This window comes from Lolium rigidum, chromosome 7 (genome assembly GCF_022539505.1).
Source record: "Lolium rigidum isolate FL_2022 chromosome 7, APGP_CSIRO_Lrig_0.1, whole genome shotgun sequence".
In the NCBI taxonomy this organism is placed as follows: Eukaryota; Viridiplantae; Streptophyta; class Magnoliopsida; order Poales; family Poaceae; genus Lolium; species Lolium rigidum.
In genome coordinates, this window is record NC_061514.1 from 222,412,407 (window position 1) to 222,434,651 (window position 22,245).

Below are 22,245 nucleotides of genomic sequence, written 5' to 3' on the forward strand. Positions count from 1 at the left end.
CCTTATCTACAAGTTTATGAGTGATGCCATTATAACTCCTATCTGTTTTATTCCTAGCTATTATAGTAACATCCTGCTATTATTTAGTTCATGGCCAATTTTAAGTAATTGCACATGTTGGTTCGCATTCCCTGCTCTATAGCTTTTGGCATTGTAACTTCTATTTTTGGTTTACATTCCCTGCTCCGTAGATTTACCCATCATAACATTATCCGGCTCAGTCGTTACAAAAATTATGGCATGCTACTATGTTGTTCGTGCCAATTTTTTACTCCATGAACATCTAGGCTTGCATTCCCTGTACTACAGGTGATGCCATTGTTTTGTATCTAGTTTCGTCGTAAGCTAACAAAGTAAGGACTTAGTTCGGCATGCTATCACTCTTCTATCTGGCCTGTAGTACAAATAAACTTGTCATACTACTAGATAATAATTTTGTGTGCCATCTTGTTCTTCAAATGCTGCAATATTGACTTGTTTGTCTTACTTGGCATGACGCTCACATATGGAATGCTGAACATATTGGTTTGCTTTCCCTCTTCTACAAGTTCACAGGTGATCCCACTATATTCTGTATCTGGTCCATCCTAAGCTCCAGCATTAACTATCATCTACGTGTTGCTCATTACAAGTTTATATCCCGAAACATCTTGATTTGCATTCCCTTCACTATAAGTTTAGGAGTATTATTTAGTTCACTGCCAATTTGAAGTAATTGCAGTTGGAACATGTTGGTTCGCATTCCCTCCTCTTTAGCTTTTGCCATTGTAACTTCTATTTTTGGTTTACATTCTCTGCTCTGTACATGTAGCCATCATAACTTCATCTTGCTCAGTCGTTGTTACAAAATTTATAGCCTGCTGACATAGGCATCCCCAATGGGCCTGCCGAAGATGGTACCCGGGGTTTACTGAAGGCCCACGACCCGAAGTTTATGAAGCCCGGAAGCCCAATTAAGAGATAGTTTGGAAAGATAGTTGTATTAGGAATATTCGACATGTAACTATTACGGGACAAACTCAAAGAGTCTCCCGGACTTTGTAAACTTGTACACCACGAAACCCTCGGCTCTGCCTCCTATATAAGGGGGAGTCCAGGGACAGAAAGAGAATCGATTTCATTGTCAACACAACCCTAGTTTTCTAGTAGTCGAGTACTTTTCTGGCTGAACCTTTGAGATCTACTTGCCCTCTACTTCCGACGAAACCCTAGTCTACAATCCGTAGGAATTGACAAGTTAATACATTGTCGATTGGCGCCGTCCGTGGGGATTAGAGGCGACAAGGAGCTAATCTCGATGGCACGTTCAAGATCGTCGACTTCTTCGGTGGCAAGCAACGCGATGGATAGAGGTAAACAGATCGAAACTGATCTAGTCGATTTTGTTCATCACCCACCCTCCCGTTTGGATGCATATGCGTATCTGGAGGAGCCTATGGAGATGATGTTCGGAAGGTTCCACTTCCGCGTCGGAAAAGAAGGATCGCATCGTCTCGAGATTCCGATTTCGTCGGGATCGTCGGCGGTCGGTTCCGATCTTTCGGAATCATCGTCATCGTTCGAGACAGGCGACGAGGAGATTTCGCCGCCACGCTTCGTCAAATCTACGACAAGCGAAAAACTCGCCAAGATCTTCGGCAACATGTCCTTCGAGTCGTCTGTGGACTCCAGTATAAGCAGCAACTCCGACAGCTTTGACAACTTCAGCTTCATCGACAAATCTTCTTCTGTCGGAGAGGTCTTCGCCGATCTATATGACGGTGTCACCAATCCCGACAAAGGTCAAAGTTCAAAATATCATCAAATCTATGCAATTGGAGATACCAGTCGCCCACTGGAGGAGACATCTGAGGCTTTCGATGATGCGGGAAATCCGTACATCGATCCCGCTGATCTTACGCGAGGTTTGGGAAGCAAATATGTCGGACCTGCGACAAACAGATGGTGCAATTTCCGCAAGCAGTTTGGGACAGAGTCGCAAGAGCTATCGATGGCACGGAGCCGATGACTGTGGCCGCCACAGCTGAAGAGTTACAAGCATACCAATATAGACTCACCCGTGCTAGGCGAGAACTCGAAAAACAAAAAGTTGAGATGGATTGGAGGCAAGCCGCAGCTTCCAAGTCAAGCAGGCGAAGAACTTAGTTGAGTCGACAATCAGGTACTTCGGGAGGAGATAGTCATAGAGCAGCTCGAAACAGGGAAAGGTCTCGGTTGCAGCATATACCTGAGGCTGAGAGGGAGAACCTAGTTCAAAACCTCGACATGTCCTTTGTGTCGATAGATACAAGGGGGAATATTATTCCAAATACACTAGAAGCTGGATATATGGTGACACAAGCTTTCATCCTGGCGTCCAGGCCACCTCCCGGAGATCCAAGAGAAGCACTATATAACATGGCCATGGCAGGAGTTGGAGCCATGGGAACAACGTTCGCAAGTACGCCTCCCGAAGGATCTGCAAGACAAAATAGTCCACGACCTACCGTAGTGGTGCATGAACCTGCGAGAACGAGTGGGGCAAGAGATACAACGACACAAGGAAGGGTTGACAGAGCGCGACACGAAAGAAAAGAACGTCGGTATTGTTATCACCAGAATTTGACCAAGTCAGAGGTGGGCCGCGATCGAAGATGGGTGTGAAGAAATATATATAGAAGAAGCATGTGGATCGGCCTTTTTACCAAGTTGGGGCTTAATTGCCCGTGTATCTGTAGCATATTAGATCTATTTTAGTTTAGAGATAGAATCTTAGTCGTGCACGGTTTAGTGCACGCCCGCATTAGAGAGTCCGCTGGACTATAAATATGTACCTAGGGTTTATGGAATAAACAACAACTCACGTTCAACCCCAAAAACAAACCAATCTCGGCGCATCGCCAACTCCTTCGTCTCGAGGGTTTCTATCAGGTAGCGACATGCTGCCTAGATCGCATCTTGCGATCTAGGCAGCACTAAGCTCACGTTGTTCATGCGTTGCTCGTACTGAAGCGTTTTTGATGGCGAGCAACGTAGTTATCATTAGATGTGTTAGGGTTAGCATTGTTCTTCGTTTAAGCATGCTTACGTAGTGCAACCCTTGCATATCTAGCCGTCCTCACGCCTATCTCGGGTGTGGGGGCGGCACCCGCTTGATCATTGTTTAGTAGATCTGATCCGTTACGATTGCTCCTTGTTCTACAAGGATTAGTTTAATATCTGCAATAGTTAGGCCTTACAAAGGGGGAGGATCCGGTGGCACGTAGGGTGGCGTTCGCAAGTCCTAAACGGGATGTTCCTAGGATCAACTTCATGTTGGTTTTTTGGCCTTGTTTAGGATCGGCTTACGAGCACCGTGCGTGGCCGCAAGGCCCAACCTGGAGTAGGATGATCCGATTATGCGGTGAAAACCCTAAATCGTCGTAGATCTCATTAGCTTCATCTTGATCAAGCAGGACCACCAAGTATTCGTGCACCCCGTACGGATCATGGGTGGATCGGCTCTTTGAGCCGATTCACGGGATAACTCGAGAGCCGATCGAGGCTCGTATTTAACGTTTACATGTATGCCCCGTAGGAAGCTAAGCGAGGCATCTTCATCACCTTCCCGACCAGGTATAGGTCAGGTGGCACGCCCTTGCACTTCGCAACGCCGCGTGTGACCAGAAGAGCATTGCGGGCCGTCGCTCGGAGGGGTCTCAGCCAGCCGCAGCTCTAGGCTCTTCCCGGCTCTACGGTGTTGACAAGGCCGCTGCCCACCGGTGGGTTTTGGCAGTCAACACATTCTGGCACGCCCGGTGGGACAATCGTCTACATCAACCACATCGCCATCTACATCTGAGATGGCGGACGGCACGCCAGTCACCTACGAGGATCTGCCTGATGACCTAAAAAGGCAGTACAACGAGATCAAGGCCACCCTCGAAGCCGACCTCATCGGCTCATATCGCAGAACCCGTCCGCATGGCGTCACGCGGAAGGAGTTCTCACCGGAAGGCGCACTCGATGATGTGGACCTGTCTGTCCCGTCAGAGGAACGTACCAGGGCCGTACGCCACGAGATTGGTGGCATGGTGGCTCACTCGTTGCGCCTCCATTCCGAGAGCCTGGTGAATACTTTGGAGCATGTCGCCGTTCGGATGATCATGGAGGTTATGAAGAGTCAGCACTCTTTGTTAGAGTCAGCTCTCACAAACTACCAAGGAAAAGTGCTACTCCAGCCCCGCCTACCGTTGTCGCGCACATCGGCGACACCAGGAGCGCATAATTCACCGGCGCGTGCCGTTGACAGATTTAACGGTACTCACCCCTGGAGGTGCCAACCAGGACATCCGTTCAACATCAACATGATGGAACTGGGGCACCCCCTTGATGAAGATAAAGGCGAGGGCAACTGCTCTCGTGGTAAAGACGAGGAAGAGGCTGCTCCATGTGATCGGCCCCGACACCGCCAAAACATCCTGGTGATGATCAGGGTAGAAGCCGACGCTAGTAATCGGCCCGTTGTATCCGTATCGCCCGCTCTCCCAGTATGCGGAGTTGACCTCACGAGTGACGGGAAGCCGGGGTACGGGTTCACATCAGTCGACGAGCTAGAGGAAGTTGACATCGGTCCCGGGGATAAGCCTCGACCTACTTTTATCGGCAGGAAGTTAGATCCGCAGCTCAGGGGACAGATGATAGCCCTGTTGAAGGAATACCCGGATTGCTTTGCATGGGACTACACAGAGATGCCTGGTTTGGACAGGAGCATCATTGAGCATCGCCTCCCCCTGAAGAAAGGGTTTCGGCCGTTCCAACAACGAGCACGTCAGATGAGGGCCGAGATTCTGGAAGAAGTCAAGAAGGAGATTGAGAAAATGTTGGCTGCCGGATTCATCAGGCCATGCAGGTATGCTGAGTGGATCTCCGGTATAGTTCCGGTGGAGAAGAAAGACGGCCGATGGCGCGTGGCCATCGATTTCCGAGATCTTAACAGAGCTACCCCAAAGGACGAATATCCGATGCCCGTGGCGGAAACATTGATAAACGCCGCTGCTGGCCACAAGGTGTTGAGCTTCATGGATGGCAACGCCGGTTATAATCAGATTTTCATGGCTCCGGAAGACATACACAAGACCGCATTCGAGTACCAGGGGCGGTAGGCTTGTTCGAATACGTGGTCATGACCTTCGGGTTGAAGAATGCTGGTGCAACGTACCAGCGAGCCATGAATTATATATTTCATGATCTGATCGGCAAGTTGGTGGAGATCTATATCGACGACGTGGTGGTCAAATCGGTATCCATGGAGGGGCACTTGGACGATCTACGACGCGTCCTAGAACGGACTCGGAAATTCGGGCTGAGGATGAATCCGAAGAAGTGTGCCTTTGGCGTGACGGCTGGTCAATTCCTAGGTTTTCTGGTTCATGAACGGGGAATTGAGATCGGCCTGAAAAGTCAGGAGGCGGTGCGTACCATGCAGCCGCCGACCACGAAAAAGGAGCTTCAACGCCTCATCGGCAAGATCAATTTCGTCCGGCGGTTCATCTCTAATCTGTCAGGACGAATCGAGCCGTTCATGGCGCTGGTGAAGACCAAGTCTGACGACGAGTTTCACTGGGGGCAGAACAGCAACAGGCGTTTGATGAAATTAAGCGATATCTGACAACGCCGCCTGTGCTAGTTCCGCCCCAGCAAGACGAGGCCATTCTACATCTACCTGTCAGTTAGCTGATACGTCCATCGCTTCAGTAGTGGTGCAACTTTACGACGGCGTTGAAAGAGTCGTTTTCTACCTCAGCAGAAGGATGCTGGACGCGGAGACAAGATACCCTGAGGTCGAGAAACTTTGCCTCTGTTTATTCTTCACCTGCACCAAGCTCCATCACATCCTTCTGACGGCGGAGATCATCGTCATCTGTAAATCAGACGTCGTCAAACACATGTTGTCGGCCCCTGTTTTGAAAGGCCGACTCGGTAAATGGATGCTTGCGCTGTCAGAATTTGATCTCCGGTACCAGCCTGCGAAGGCAGTTAAGGGCCAAGCGTTGGCCGATCTCATCGCTGAACGGATCAGCACCAATATAGCAGCACTATCCATTCGTGCATGGGCTATGTTCTTCGATGGATCGGTTTGTGACGGTGGTTGCGGCATCGGCATTCTGCTCGTATCGCCTCGGGGGGCAGAATACTCCTTCTCCATCAGATTATCTACCCCTTGCACCAACAACGTAGCAGAATATGAGGCAATACGTAAAGGAATGGAATTGTTATTGGAAGCTGGAGCTGAAGCTGTAGAACTCTTCGGGGACTCAAAGTTGGTGATTAACCAGCTCACGGAGGAATATAGTTGCGAAAGTGAATCGCTGTTCCCATATTGGGTGGAATGCCGTGAGTTGATGACACAGTTCCGGTACATCAACTTCAATTGGATCCCAAGGTCCCGGAATACCGATGCCAACAATCTCGCACAAATGGCGTCGGAGCTACATAGATATAGCCGACGGAGCAGAAGTTCGGATACAATTCCCGGAACAGAATGATTGGAGAGCCGAGATCTTCGATTATTTGAAAGATTCGGCTCGGGGGGCACCTAAACGGGTGAGATACGAGCCATGAAGTATGTCCTTATAGGAGACGATATGTTCTACGGGACATTAGAAGGGTTGTTACTCAAGTGCCTAGGACCGACCGAGTCAAATCGGCTCTTACATGAGGTGCATGAAGGCGCTCGTGGAACACATCGGTCGGCTCATAAGATGAAGTGGTTGATCGGGCGATCGGGGTTTTATTGGCCCACTATGCTTGGAAGGTTGCTTCAATTATTACAGGGGGTGCCAAGCATGTCAGATGTTTGGAAAAATTCAGATGGTGCCAGCATCGGCGATGAACCCCATCATCAAGCCTTGGCCGTTTCGGGGGTGGGGCATGGATATGATCGGCAAAATCCATCCGGCATCAGGTAAAAAACATGAATGGATTTTGGTTATCACAGATTACTTCACCAAGTGGGTGGAGGCCGTCCCTATGAAAAAAGTAACATCAGAGGACGTGATCAAGTTTGTGAAAGAACACGTCATTCATAGGTTTGGAATCACCCAGACTATCACGACCGATGGAGGTTCGGTCTTCACTTCTAAAGAATTCAGGAAGTTCTGTGATGATGTCGGGATTAAACTGATCCGATCATCCCCATACTATGCTCAAGCTAACGGACAGGCCGAGGCGTCCAATCAAAGCCTGATCAAGCTGATCAAGAGGAAAATTGACGAGAACCCTCGGGATTGGCACGAGAAGCTATCAGAAGCGTTATGGGCCTACCGCATGTCGTGTCATGGAGCTATAAAGACCTCGCCGTACCAGCTTGTATATGGACGGGAGGCCGTATTGCCCTGGGAAATTACGGCTGGATCAAGACGCGTCACGTTTCGGAATGATCCGACAAGCTGAAGAATATGCAGCTTTGATGAGCGACACTATTGAGGACGCAACGAGAACTCAGGCTTTGGTCGTTGGAGAAGATTAAGGAAAACAAAGCCGGGGTGGCTCGTGCTTACAACAAAAAGGTTAGAACAAAGGAGTTCCAAGTTGGTGATCTTGTGTGGGAAGGCTGTGTTGCCATTGGGAACCGGGGATAAGGCATATGGCAAATGGTCTCCTAATTGGCACGGCCCGTACAAAGTGGTCCAGGCCTTGAAGGGTAATGCGTACATGCTTGGAGGAATTGAGCGGCGAAAAGTTCCCCGTGGCCGTTAATGGTCAACACCTCAAGAAATATTTCCCAAGCATGTGGGATGATGGACAGTAAGATGTGGGGGCCGATTTCATAATCGGCCAGTAAAAAATAAATATATACATCAGAGCCGATGCACAGGCATCGACTTGAGAAAACGTATGGAGTTTAACAGTATGCAAGTACAGCCGATGCCTGGGCATCGACTTCAGAGAACAAGAGCCGATACGCTGATATCGACTTTAGCGAAGTAAATTTATACAACAGTTTGGCCTCAGACAGCAGGATGAGCCGATATTTTGGCCATCGGCTCCCTGTACGATTAACTTCATTCGGCAATCGACAAGGGAGCGGAATTAGTTGAGGGATTTTCTTCATTGATAAGGGGATTTCTTACAAAGAAAGAGCCGATTGCTTGGGAAGGGAGAACAAAAGAAGGGTCTATTGACCAATCTACTATTGCTAGGCCTATACTAGTAGATCTTAATCTACGGGCCGTCGCTTCCTTCGTCGTCGTCCTCGGATCTCTCATCGGCACTACTGCCGATGGGGTCCTCGTCGCTGCTCCCGTAACCTTCCACGGGAGCTTCGTCTTCGTCTTCATCGTCGCTGCTGTCGTCATCCCACCACATGCGGAGGCGCTTCGCTGGCGGGTAACCCTCGAGGGAGTCGTCGTCGTCGTCATCGTCTTCCTCTTCCTCTTCTTCAGAGGTGGGGCAGCCGTCCCAGGGGAACTGGTCGTCCTCACTCTCCGACTCCAGTTCCCCGACGGCGAGGAACTGAAGATCTTCGTCCCCGCTGGTCAGAGACTGGTCGTCTTCGGACCAGACAGAGGAGGCATGGTCTTCCAGGTCCCATGCTTCTGGGGCGCGGATATCCGGTGGCGTCTCGCGGGAGGAGGAGGACCCGTAGGAAAGCTCGGAGGAGGAGTCGTGGAAGACCGACGAGGAAGAAGAAGAAGAGGAAGACATGGCTGTGGGAGTTTGGGGGTTTTTTGATGCCAATGGCCAGATGGTGAAATGGCGAACTGCTCAGAGCAGTTAAATAAAAGGGGGCCACGATAAAAACAAAATTCAATGCCACAGCAGTTTTCAAGGAGGCAGTACTCAAGGACAACGGTCAAATTGTGCGGAGCAATGGTTCTGCTCTGCCATGACATGACCCGATGAAAAATGCTGCAATGGTTCTGCTCTGCCATGACATGACCCGACGAAAGAAAAACGTAATGATTTTGGAAATATCATTTCCAAAACCAGGGGGGCATGTGTTATCACCAGAATTTGACCAAGTCAGAGGTGGGCCGCGATCGAAGATGGGTGTGAAGAAATATATATAGAAGAAGCATGTGGATCGGCCTTTTTACCAAGTTGGGGCTTAATTGCCCGTGTATCTGTAGCATATTAGATCTATTTTAGTTTAGAGATAGAATCTTAGTCGTGCACGGTTTAGTGCACGCCCGCATTAGAGAGTCCGCTGGACTATAAATATGTACCTAGGGTTTATGGAATAAACAACAACTCACGTTCAACCCCAAAAACAAACCAATCTCGGCGCATCGCCAACTCCTTCGTCTCGAGGGTTTCTATCGGGTAAGCGACATGCTGCCTAGATCGCATCTTGCGATCTAGGCAGCACTAAGCCCACGTTGTTCATGCGTTGCTCGTACTGAAGCGTTTTTGATGGCGAGCAACGTAGTTATCATTAGATGTGTTAGGGTTAGCATTGTTCTTCGTTTAAGCATGCTTACGTAGTGCAACCCTTGCATATCTAGCCGTCCTCACGCCTATCTCAGGTGTGGGGGCGGCACCCCGCTTGATCATTGTTTAGTAGATCTGATCCGTTACGATTGCTCCTTGTTCTACAAGGATTAGTTTAATATCTGCAATAGTTAGGCCTTACAAAGGGGGAGGATCCGGTGGCACGTAGGGTGGCGTTCGCAAGTCCTAAACGGGATGTTCCTAGGATCAACTTCATGTTGGTTTTTTGGCCTTGTTTAGGATCGGCTTACGAGCACCGTGCGTGGCCGCAAGGCCCAACCTGGAGTAGGATGATCCGATTATGCGGTGAAAACCCTAAATCGTCGTAGATCTCATTAGCTTCATCTTGATCAAGCAGGACCACCAAGTATTCGTGCACCCCGTACGGATCATGGGTGGATCGGCTCTTTGAGCCGATTCACGGGATAACCCGAGAGCCGATCGAGGCTCGTATTTAACGTTTACATGTATGCCCTGCGGAGAAGCTAAGCGAGGCATCTTCATCACCTTCCTGACCAGGTATAGGTCAGGTGGCACGCCCTGCACTTCGCAACGCCGCGTGTGACCAGAAGAGCATTGCGGGCCGTCGCTCGGAGGGGTCTCAGCCAGCCGCAGCTCTAGGCTCTTCCCGGCTCTACGGTGTTGACAAGGCCGCTGCCCGCCGGTGGGTTTTGGCAGTCAACAGGTATTCACCAGAGGTTGACGAAGAGGATATGTGTGGGCTCTCGTGCTTTACGAGACGAGTCCGTAAAACTTGAGTTCCATCAGGGTTTAAGCTACCCGATAATTACAAAAAAATCGATGGCCTGCAAGATCCCGAGGATTGGTTAATCGACTACCTAGAGATGGTGAAACTAATGGGTGGAACTAGGGCAATAGCCATGCAAAGCATCCAAGTACACTTGAGTGGAGCCGCACGATCATGGATAAAGAAGCTGCCTCCTGGTTCTATCAACAGCTGGGAAAGGTTCGAGGATATATTTGTGAAGAACTTCCGATCCACGTGCATGAAACCTGCATCATTGGAGCAGCTGAGGGCTTGCAGACAGAAATATGATGAACCAATGAGGATGTATATCCAGAGGTGGAACATCATCAAAAACTCGGCAGAAAACATATATGACGAGAGAGCAATAGATGCATTTGTCGATGGAATCCGGAGGAGGGACTTCGTCGAGGATTTGGGATGAAACAACCAGAAAACAATAGCAGCACTCATGGAAATAGCGAACCGCTGGGCAGATGGAGAAGATGTTGTTCATAACAAACGGCACAGGTCGCCTGAGGATGAGCGCAACCGAAACTTTCAAAATAGGCGACGATTCTCTCGACAGTTCTCAGATTATGATACTCCCGGCCAGATATCGGCTGGTTTCCGAGGAAACAACGGGGGCAACAATCGAGATGATTATAAAAAGAGTGGAGAGCAGCGAAACGATTACAAGGACGGTTCCCGTCCTAGCAGGCAAAATAATGGACAAAGGTTTCAGAGGCCGTATATATCACCCGAGGATCTCTTAAACGGACCATGCCAAATGCACTTTTTCCTCCACAACAATGGAAAGAGGCAATCAGGGCATCTGCAGAAGGACTGCTGAACTTTTCTAGCGCTACATAGATATGCAGGGCATACCAGCACGCAGGCAATAAACAGAAACCCCCAGGGGCCAAGGAGCGAGATCCACCTTCCACCTCCACCCGCAATCACGTACGAAAATCGGCACCAGTTGCAGTTGGCGGCAGCTCCGCAACCAGTTCCTTATATCGACACCAGTGGTGCGGTCTCGATGATTCAGAACGGCATGCCATCTAATAGAGCTCGGAAAGTAATCTCGCGGCAAGTTTTCATGGCAGAGAAGATGCCTCCACCAACAATCGAGTACTTGAACTGGTCAGGGCAAGACATCGGCTTCACCATAGCTGACCACCCGCAACAGGTTCCACGACCAGGACAGTCTGCTTTGATCTTACCAGCGGTTATCGCAGGCTTCGACGTTTCACGAGTGTTCATTGCGGGAGCAGCTTAAACCTCATGTACGCAGATACATTGAGGAAGATGAACATATCCATGGCAAAGTTATTACCAACTGATACGCGTTTCCATGGTATCACACCGGAGAAGCCGAGCTACCCATTGGGAAAGATCAATCTCGACGTTCAGTTTGGAACCCGAGAAAATTACAGGAGAGAGAGATTGGAGTTTGAAGTCGTGGATTTCCCGTCACACTATCACGCTTTGTTGGGATGACCAGCCTATGCTAGGTTTATGGCAGTACCACATTACACATACTTGTTGTGGAGACTCCCTGGACCCAAGGGCCCAATCACAGTAAAAGGAAGTTTCGCGCTAGCTGATAAGTGCGACAAGGATTTTCATCGACTGTCAGAGACTTTTGGGATGCAAGCAGAGTATATGGCGTCAAGGCTAACAACTGATTATGATGTGTTGTCAGACGTAGGAAGGCCGCTCAAGGAGCCAACCTTTGACACTACTAAAGATTCCAAGCAAGTGCAGATCCACCCGACAGATCCCAAGAAAACGACATCTATTGCAACAAACATGAACCTCGCATAGGAAAGCGCGCTCGTCGAGTTCATCCGTGAGCGCTGGGAAATCTTCGCATGGTGTCCAGCTGACATGCCAGGAGTACCCAGGGAACTTGCCGAGCACCGTACCACCTCAACTTGGATCCAATGGCGAGGCCAATCAAACAACCTTTGCGACGTTTTTCGGAACCAAATCGCAAAGCTATGCTGTCTGAAATCAATCGACTCGGAGAAGCTGGCTTTATCAAAGAGTTACATACAGAGGCCACATGGGTAGCTTACCCAGTGCTAGTCCCGAAGAAAAACACAGAGGTCCTTTGCATGTGCGTCGACTTTACATGTCTCAATAAACATTGTCCAAAGGATCACTTTCCCCTACCAAGGATCGATCAAATTATCGACTCCACGACAGGTTGTGAATGTCTTTACTTCCTGGACGCAAACTCTGGTTACAACCAGAACCGATTAAAAGAGGAAGATGCGGTCAAAGCAGCTTTTATAACACCTTATGGCGTGTTCTGCTATAGAACAATGCCCTTCGGGTTAAAAAACGCGGGAGCAACATATCAGCAGATGAGGGCAGAAGTGTCTTGCCACACAGATCGGCAAGAACGTCCAAGTGTATATTGACGATGTCGTCATAACAACAAAGAAGGGGTCAACCTTGATCAAGGATCTGAAGGAAACTTTCGACAACCTCGACAAGTTTCTGCCTCAAGCTGAACCCGACAAAGTGCTCTTTTGGCATTCCTGCAGGGGAACTTCTTGGCTTTCTGGTTTCAGCAAGAGGAATCGAGGCCAACCCAGAGAAAATCCAAGCCATCGTGACGATGCGGAAGCCAACAAAGTTGAAGGAAATACAACAGCTGACTGGGCGAGTCGCAGCTTTAAGCAGATTCGTCGCCAGGCTGGGAGAAAAGGCGTTGCCGTTCTACGCTTTGATCAAACAAGGAGAAAAGTTCGAGTGGAACGAAGAAGCAGACAGAGCTTTTGAGGACCTTAAGCGCACAATCTCGACACCGCCAATTTTGGTGGCGCCTAAGGAAAAAGAGCCCCTCATGTTGTACATCGCAGCCACGGCTCAAGTGGTTAGCACATTACTTGTCGTGGTATCGTCACAGCATATGCTACGGGGTAGCTAAAGAGAGGTTGTTCATGTATGGGCGTCGACGGTAGGGATTGGTACACATCACACGGTGATGTACCCAGGTTCAGGGCCCTCGCGGTGGAGGTAAAACCCCTACTCCTACATGTCTGATGTATATGATAGTATATGTGTGATACAGAGTTGCTCCTTGAGCTGTTTGTCCTGATAAGGAAGAAGCTACTGTGAGCTAAGAGGGAGCCTGGCCGGCTTGGAGAGAGCCTGGCCGGCTGCTCGTATGTGAGCTGAGAGAGAGGGAGGGCAGCGTTGGCCCTGTTGGCTATTAGCCTGAGGGGCTCTCCCTGGTGTGCCTTATAAAGGCTGGCACCCAGGGGATAAGTGGTGGCCCGCATGTACTGTACATGATATGACTACTAGGGTCTCATCAACTGTACACTACAGTACTACTATTGCACCACAGTGAGCCTATCGGTAGCCTGGTCGCTTGGTCTTGTCGCTAGCAGAGCAGGCACGTACGCCTCACTCCCTTGTCTCGTGCGTTGTCAAGCAGCAGAGCATCACGATGCTAGGATCTTGGTCTTGGATTCTTTGGTCTTCACGTGAATGGAGCAAGATACACTTTGCAATGCTTCCTGGGAACAGCCGGCCATGCACGTACGTAGGAAAAGGAGCCGGCCGTACTGCATGGGAGCAGCTGGCACGGAGTGGTCGATCGATCGATCGATCGAGCGAGCCGGCCACGCACGCAGGAGGCGGCCCAGGTGGAGGTGGCTCAGGCGGCCTGGAGATGTCCAGCCGGTCGTGGCGAGAGGACGGCCTGGGGCGAGCCGGCAAGCGGCCCAGCAGGGACGCGGGCGAGTCTTCTCTTATCTTCTTTTCTTCACATCTTTTGATCCGTAGCATCTTTTCCTGATCCGCGAAGGGCTGCACGCTTGTAAACTCGAGACTTTGTCATACCGGGGGTCATTCCCCCGACGTTAGCCCCCGAGCCTACGTCGGACTCGAATAGCCTTCGAGTCGCGTGGAGGATCCCAAACGCGATGTTGTTGATGTAGATGATGAAGGCGATGTCGATGTAGCCCATGGAGCGACACGGTGCAGCCAAGGTACGGCGGAGGCGAGAGGCATGGAGGCGCGGAGTCGCCAAGGCTGATCTCAACCATGCGTAAGGCGGCGAAGGTGCAGTCGGATGACGGCGGAGACGCAGCCGGAACATGGCGGCGAAGGCGCAACCGGTACAAGGCGGCGACGGCGCAGCCGGAACATCGCGGTGAAGGCACAGCCGGAACAAGGCGGCGATGGCGCAACCGAAAGGTGGCGATGAAGGCGCAGCCGGAACATGGCGGCGAAGGCGCAGCCGGAAGGGGCTGCGAAGGCGCAGCCGGGCGAGGCGGCGAAGGCGCAGCCGGACAATGTCGGAGGCGCAGCCGGATGATGGCTGAGGCGCAGCCGAAACATGGCGGCAAAGGCGCAGCCGGGCGAGGCGGCGAAGGCGCAGCCGAACGAGGCGCGAAGGCGCTGCCGGATGATGGCTGAGGCGCAGCCGGGCGAGGCGGCGGAGACGCAGCCGGACGAGGCGCGAGGGCGCAGCCGGACGATGGCGGAGGCGCAGCCGGACGAGGCAGCGAAGGCGCAGCCGGGCGAGGCGGCGCAGCCGGACGATGGCTGAGGCGCACCCGGAACATGGCGGCGAAGGCGCAGCCGGACGATGGCGGCGAAGGCGCAGCCGAACGATGGCTGATGCGCAGCCAGACGATGTCGGAGGCGCAGCCGGAACATGGCGGCGAAGGCGCAGCCGGGCGAGGCGTGAAGGCGCAGCTTAACGATGGCAGCGAAGGCGCAGTCGGACGAGGCGCGAAGGCGCAACCGGATGATGGCTGAGGCGCAGCCGGAACGAGGCGGCGGAGGCGCAGCCGGACGAGGAGCTAAGGCGCAGCCGGACGAGGCGGCGAAGGCGCAGCCGGACGAGGGGCGAAGGCGTAGCCGGACGATGGCGGAGACGCGGGGCCGCTGGCAAGGTGGACGCGGTGTCCGCCGGCTCGTGCTGAAGAGCACCCGGAAGTGGTCGCTGAGGACCGCCAGCTCGAAGGCTCTGGGCCGCTGGCAAGGTGGACGCGGTGTCCGCCGGCTCGTGCTGAAGAGCACCCGGAAGTGGTCGCTGAGGACCGCCAGCTCGAAGGCTCTGGGCAGCTGGCAAGGTGGACGTGGTGTCCGCCGGCTCGTGCTGAAGAGCACCCGGAAGTGGTCGCCGAGGACCGCCAGCTCAAAGGCTCTAGGCCGCTGGCAAGGTGGACGCGGTGTCCGCCGGCTCGTGCTGAAGAGCACCCGGAAGTGGTCGCTGAGGACCGCCAGCTCGAAGGCTCTGGGCCGCTGGCAAGGTGGACGCGGTGTCCGCCAGCTCGTGCTGAAGAGCACCCGGAAGTGGTCGCTGAGGACCGCCAGCTCAAAGGCTCTGGGCCGCTGGCAAGGTGGACGCGGTGTCCGCCGGCTCGTGCTGAAGAGCACCCGGAAGTGGTCGCTGAGGACCGCCAGCTCGAAGGCTCTGGGCCGCTGGCAAGGTGGACGCGGTGTCTACCGGCTCGTGCTGAAGAGCACCCGGAAGTGGTCGCCGAGGACCGCCAGCTCAAAGGCTCTAGGCCGCTGGCAAGGTGGACGCGGTGTCCGCCGGCTCGTGCTGAAGAGCACCCGGAAGTGGTCGCTGAGGACCGCCAGCTCGAAGGCTCTAGGCCGCTGGCAAGGTGGGCGCGGTGTCCGCCAGCTCGTGCTGAAGAGCACCCGGAAGTGGCCGCTGAGGACCGCCAGCTCGAAGGCTCTGGGCCGCTGGCAAGGTGGACGCGGTGTCCGCCGGCTCGTGCTGAGGAGCAGCCGGGATGGGTCGCTGAGGACCGCCAACTCGATGGAGGCCATCAGAGATAGTCATATAAGAGGCAAAGTTAGTCAGTAAAGACATATAATATATGCATCATTAGCAGTGCTAGCTTTATGTAGAGGGATGCTAGCTCGGTTTCGTCGGAGGCCCCTGGAGTCATTTTCATGTCCCCCTCGCTCTTTGGCTTTTTTCTCTTGCCAGCCGTACAGCCGGGTTGCGGTCTGTAGCTGGGTCAAGAGTGGGCCGCAAAGTGGAGCGCACAGTACTTAGACTTTGAGGGGCAGACTCATTCGAGCTGACATCGGCGAAGGCCGGATTGCCCAAGTTGTTCTCTCTTTGGACGTTGTTCATGTGAGGCGACCTCCAGCTTTTGCTCTTGCTAGCCATGAAGCCGGATTGCGGACAACAGCTAAGTCGAAGAGTGGGCCTTTGGTACCGTACACACTACTAAGTCGTCTTTGGGATAGAGCATCGTGGACCATCCGGCGAGCCCCCGGGACGAGTTGAGTCGGTCCGGGGTTAAGCAGCGAAGTGCGGCGGAAGAGGGGGTAGCCCCCGAGTGTAACTCAGGTTACCCGGCTGAGCAGCGGTGCGAACAGTTACTCAGCAGTACTTACATTTTTTTTTTCGCTGTAGGGTTGATCTCGATAGTGATGACGAGTTGTTGAAGCCGTAGAGGCGAGGGAGTGGCTAGTGGCCTCAGCCGGCTTGACTCCAGCTAGCCAAGCTACCAAACGCGCTGCAGATGTACGAGTCGATGCAGATTCCGGCTGCACAGATTCAGCCGGACGGGCGACCAAACGCGTTCGGGCTGGTTCAGTCAGTGCAGGCTCCACTCATCCCATTCCCAGCCGGCCTGGACAGGCGGAACCGGTACGAGCGAAGTCGAGCGACCAACCAAACGAACCCAGCCCTAGCCGGGTTAAGAACAACCCGCCCAGCCGGCACTAGCGCAGCCGGCTCGATCGATCGAACATCAATCAGATTTCGTCGGCGGCATGTTTTCAGCCGGACAAATATTCTTATATATTTTTTTCAGCCGGCGAGCTATTTTCAGCCGGATCATTTTTTTCAGCCGGCAACCCCTTTTTTTTGAGCCGGCGAAGTATTTTCTAATTTCAACCGGCCACTTATTCTCTTTTTTTTTCTTTCCCATTCAACCGGCATGTATATCAGCCGACTTGGGTTTTTTTTTCTTTTATTTATTCTTTTTCCACCCGGCCACTTTTTTTTTTCAGCCCGCGGATTATTTTCAGCCGGCGATGTGTTTCCTTGTTTCTTTTTTTTTTCTTTTGCTCCAACCGGCAGCCATGCACGCTCAGCCGGCTCCACATTTCTTTTCTTTTCACCCATGCGTTCTTTTCTTTGGCAGGGGAGCGATAGGCTCACGCGGCAGCCGGTACGGGCGAAGCATCGCCGGAGCAAGCCGGCCGCAGCGAGCCGGCGACGAACACGAGCTAGGTGCAGCCGGTAGTGGAGCTTGGCGCGGTGGCGCGCGGGAAGAGCCGGAGCCGCGAGTCGGAGTTGGAGACGAAGCCGGCCGGGGCTGCGTGGAGCAGCCGGAGGTGGCTGTGGCGGGGCGCAGCCGGAGGGGACGGCGTGGGCGAGCCGTGGTGCTGCAGCGAGCCGGAGCTGTCCCTGGGCGCAACCAGCGGTGGTTGCTGCAGGATGCGGGGGCGAGCCGGACGTACCGCGCGCTGCTGCTGCCTGCTGTTAGCCGCATGGGCTGTTGATGCTTGCTAACTGGAGCTGGCGGTGGGCGCGCGAGAACGTGCACGTGCGAGCCGGCAGCCGGAGATGTCGCGCGGGCGAAGCCAGCCGCGGGACGATTGTTATAATTGAGATGCACAATAAACGAAGAACGAAAAGTAAAACACTGCAGGGGACACGAGATTTTAACGTGGAAAACCCTTGCAACACACAAGGGAAAAACCACGGGCGCCAGCCAGCAAAACTTCACTATTTCGGTGGTGTTTACAAACGCCGTGGGTGTACAATGATGCGATGATAACCCTAGCGGCGGCTTACAGGGAATATAAAGACGCTTCGGCCCAAGCCTCCGGCGACGGGCCTCGCTCCGCTCGTCAGAAGTTAGCCTCCCTTTAGTATATGAATTTGGATCACAAAATAACAAACTCCACCTTGAGACAAATTCCTTGTAGCATGAACTTCAACAATCACCTGAATCAACAAAGAAAACACTTGCTGGCGCCAATAGCCACTTGGGCTAAACAGTTATACCAACCAAGCTTGAGCAAAGCTCAAACTTGGACACAGGGACAGGCTTAGTCATCATATCGGCAGGATTATCATGAGTACTAATCTTGCATACCTTCACTTTACCTTTTGCAACCACATCTCTGATTGCGTGGTACTTAATATCAATGTGCTTTGTCCTATCATGGAACATCTGATCTTTAGTAAGATAAATAGCACTTTGACTATCCATTGAACAACTTAATGCAAGAATTATCTCCACAAAGCTCAGCATATAACCCTTTCGGCCAAACGACCTCTTTACCTGCCTCAGCAATAGCCATGTACTCAGCCTCGGTAGTAGATTGTGCAACGGCATCCTGCAAAGTAGCCTTCCAGCTAACAGCACATCCACCAACGAGTAAACACATAACTCTGTGAGGGACCTTCTCTGATCCAAATCGCCAGCATAATCTGAATCCACATATCCGGCGAGCCCCTCACCAATCCTGCCAAACCTCAAGCAAGCTTTTGATGTGCCGCGAAGGTACCTGAAAATCCACTGAACAGCTTTCCAATGTTCTTTACCAGGATTAGCCATGTATCGACTGACCAAACTCATAGCATATGATAGATCGGGACGTGAACAAACCATGGCATACATCAAGGAACCAACGAGCACTAGAATAGGGAACTCGAGACATGTACTCAATATCATCTTTAGAGCTAGGACATTGCAAAGCTGACAACTTGAAATGAGAAGCAATAGGAGTAGTAAGCTGACTTTGCATCATGCATATTAAAACGATGAAGAACTTTCTCAATGTACTTTTCACGACTAAGAAACAACAAACTAGACTTTACTGTCCCTTTTGATTTCCATGCCTAGTATTTTCTTAGCGGGACCAAGATCCTTCATCTCAAACTCACTACTTAATTGATTCTTTAAAGTAGTGATCTCTTTCATGCTCTTGGCAGCAATCAACATATCATCAACATATAGCAGCAAATAAATAGGTGATCCATTAACAAACTTGATATACACACAACTATCATACTGAGATCTCTCAAAACCATGTGTAAGCATAAATGAATCAAACCTTTTATACCACTGTCGTGGCGACTGTTTCAGACCATAAAGGGACCTCTTTAATTTGCAAACAAGATCCTCCTTACCAGGCACAACATAACCTTCAGGTTGGTCCATATATATATCCTCCTCCAACTCACCATGCAGAAAAGCAGTCTTTACATCTAGCTGCTCAAGCTCAAGATCATGCATAGCAACAATACCAAAGAAAGCACGAATAGAACTATGCTTCACAACCGGGGAGAATACATCATTATAATCAACACATGGAATTTGACTGAAACCTTTTGCTACTAACCTTGCCTTAAACCGTGGAGGCTCATTAGGAGACAAACCTTCCTTTCTTTTGAATATCCACTTGCAGCGGACAGCCTTCTTTTGTTTAGGCAAGTGCACAACATCCCATGTGCCATTCTTCTCAAGCGATTGCATCTCTTCTTGCATCGCACCTACCCACTTCTCTTTATCAACCGAAGCAATGGCTTCAGTATATGTAGCTGGTTCAATATCATGCTCCACCTGTTCAGCACAACTCAAAGCATAAACAACAATATCACATTCTTGAATTAATCGGGTAGGAGGTGTAATATTTCTCTTAGGGCGGTCAGCAGCAATAGACCGTCCTTGTCGCTGAACAAAAGGTGGTGAAGGTGGAACATCATTATCATCATTGTTGGTTTCAGGAAACACATTTTCATTCTCCTTTGCGTGCTCCACCTGCACGCCAATTCTGTGCTTGCTCATCATCGGAAACATCGGGAGAATCAATAGCATCGAAATGTCGGTAGACGGACTATCATTAAACATAACCACCTCATTAAAAACGACATTCCTGCTCAACACAATTTTCTTAGTTTCAGGATTCCATAATCTATATGCCTTAACTCCCGAACCATAACCAAGGAAGATGCACTTAACAGCCCTTGGCTCCAACTTTCCATTATCAACATGAGCGTAAGCGATGCAACCGAAAACTCTCAAATCTGAATAATCGAGCAGGCGAACCGGACCATACCTCAATTGGAGTTTTCTTATCAAGTGGAACAGAAGGTGACCTGTTGATGAGATAACATGCGGTGGAGGCTGCTTCAGCCCAAAAACCTCTATGCATCTTTGCATTAGACAACATGCGGCGAGCCCTCGAAATAATGGTCCTGTTCATGCGTTCGACCACGCCATTCCGTTGAGGGGTGTACGGAATGGTATGATGTCTTACCATCCCATCATTGCTTGCAAAACTCATCAAATTCATTTGAACAAAATTCCATACCATTGTCGATACGGAGTATCTTAACCTTCTTTTCGGTTTGGGTTTCTACCATAACTTTCCACTTCTTAAAAGCATTAAAAACATCAGATTTATGTTTCAGGAAATATGGCCACACTTTTCTTGAGTAATCATCAATAATTGTAAGCATGTAATTAGCACCACCATTAGAAGTTCTACGGGACGGACCCCAAACATCAGCGTGTACATAATCTAAAATGCCTTTGGTGGTATGAACGGAAGCATTAAATTTTACTCTTTTATGCTTACCAAAGATGCGAGTGCTCACGGAACTCAAGATTACCTAAATCGCAGCCATCAATTAGCTCTCTCTTTGCCAATTCTGCCATGCCAAGCTCACTCATATGTCCAAGACGCTTGTGCCAAAGGTTAGTCTTACTAGTTTCATCGGAACTAACGACGGCGACAATACCGGGCAAAGTGCTACCTCTAAGGACATATAATTTCGCAGAATTCATATCACCAATCATAATAATGAGAGAACCTGATGATACCTTCAAAAGTTTGTTCCCACCTTTGTACTTGTACCCGTCACAATCAAGGGTACTCAAAGAGATCAAATTCCTCGCCATGGAGGGTATGTGTTTCACTCCTGTCAACGTGCGTGTCATCCCATCATGGGTCTTGATCCGAACAGAACCAATGCCAACAATGCTTGCACTGGTTGTCATTCCCCACACGCACAAAATCTCCACTCTGCACAGACTCATAAGAACTGAACCAATCTTTGTTACAGCAAATATGAAACGAACATGCGGTATCAAGAATCCATTCATCATCACGTGAAACACATGCAGCCAAAACAGCTAAGCAATCTCCATCGAACTATCACTACCGAGCAACAACGGCAGCCTCACCCTTACCGGTGACAACGGCAGCCTTACCATTACCATCATTATTTTTCGGTTGGTAAGTTCCGTTCCTTTTCTCCTTGTTCTGCAGCTTCCAACAATCATCAATATTGTGGCTAGATTTCTTACAATACCTGCAGAACTTGTCACGTCCTTTGGACTTTGAGCGACCTCTATCGCCCTTGCTCTTATCTCTGTTGTTGTGGTAGTAGTTATCTCGCTGCTCGGTCCTGCCACGGACCTCTAACGCCTCCGCCTTGGAGGACGAACTTTCAGCCTGCACCATAAATTTCATTTTCTCCTTTTGTTGGAGAGCATCATAAACTTCCGCGAGAGTTAGTTTGTCGCGGCTCAATAATATGGTGTCACGAAAATTACTGAAAGAATTAGGCAGCGAGCATAAAAGAAGAAGACCTAAATCCTCATCCTCATACTTAACTTCTATAGACCGCAAATCAGAAACAATCTCTTTCCAGGAAGATAGGTGATTCATTACCGAACCTCCCTCTTGCAACTTATGCGAGAACAGCTTCATCTTCACGTGCAATCTGCCCGTGAGATCCTTGGACAAACAGATCTCCTCTAGTTTGACCCATAACTCGGCGGTGGTTTTCTCTGCAGCACTTCCTGCAGAATATTATTGGACGAGATGGAGTTGAATCAACGATAAAGCCTTACGGTCTTTCCGCTTCTCCGCATCGGTCCGAGGTATCCTTCGCTTTCTCGCCGAAAGCATCGATCGCTTCATCCGGATCCGAAGATTGGGCGAGAATCGCCCTCATCTTCACTTGCCACAAAGCAAATCTCGTGGTGTAGTCCAGCTGCGGTAGATCGAACTTCCGTGAC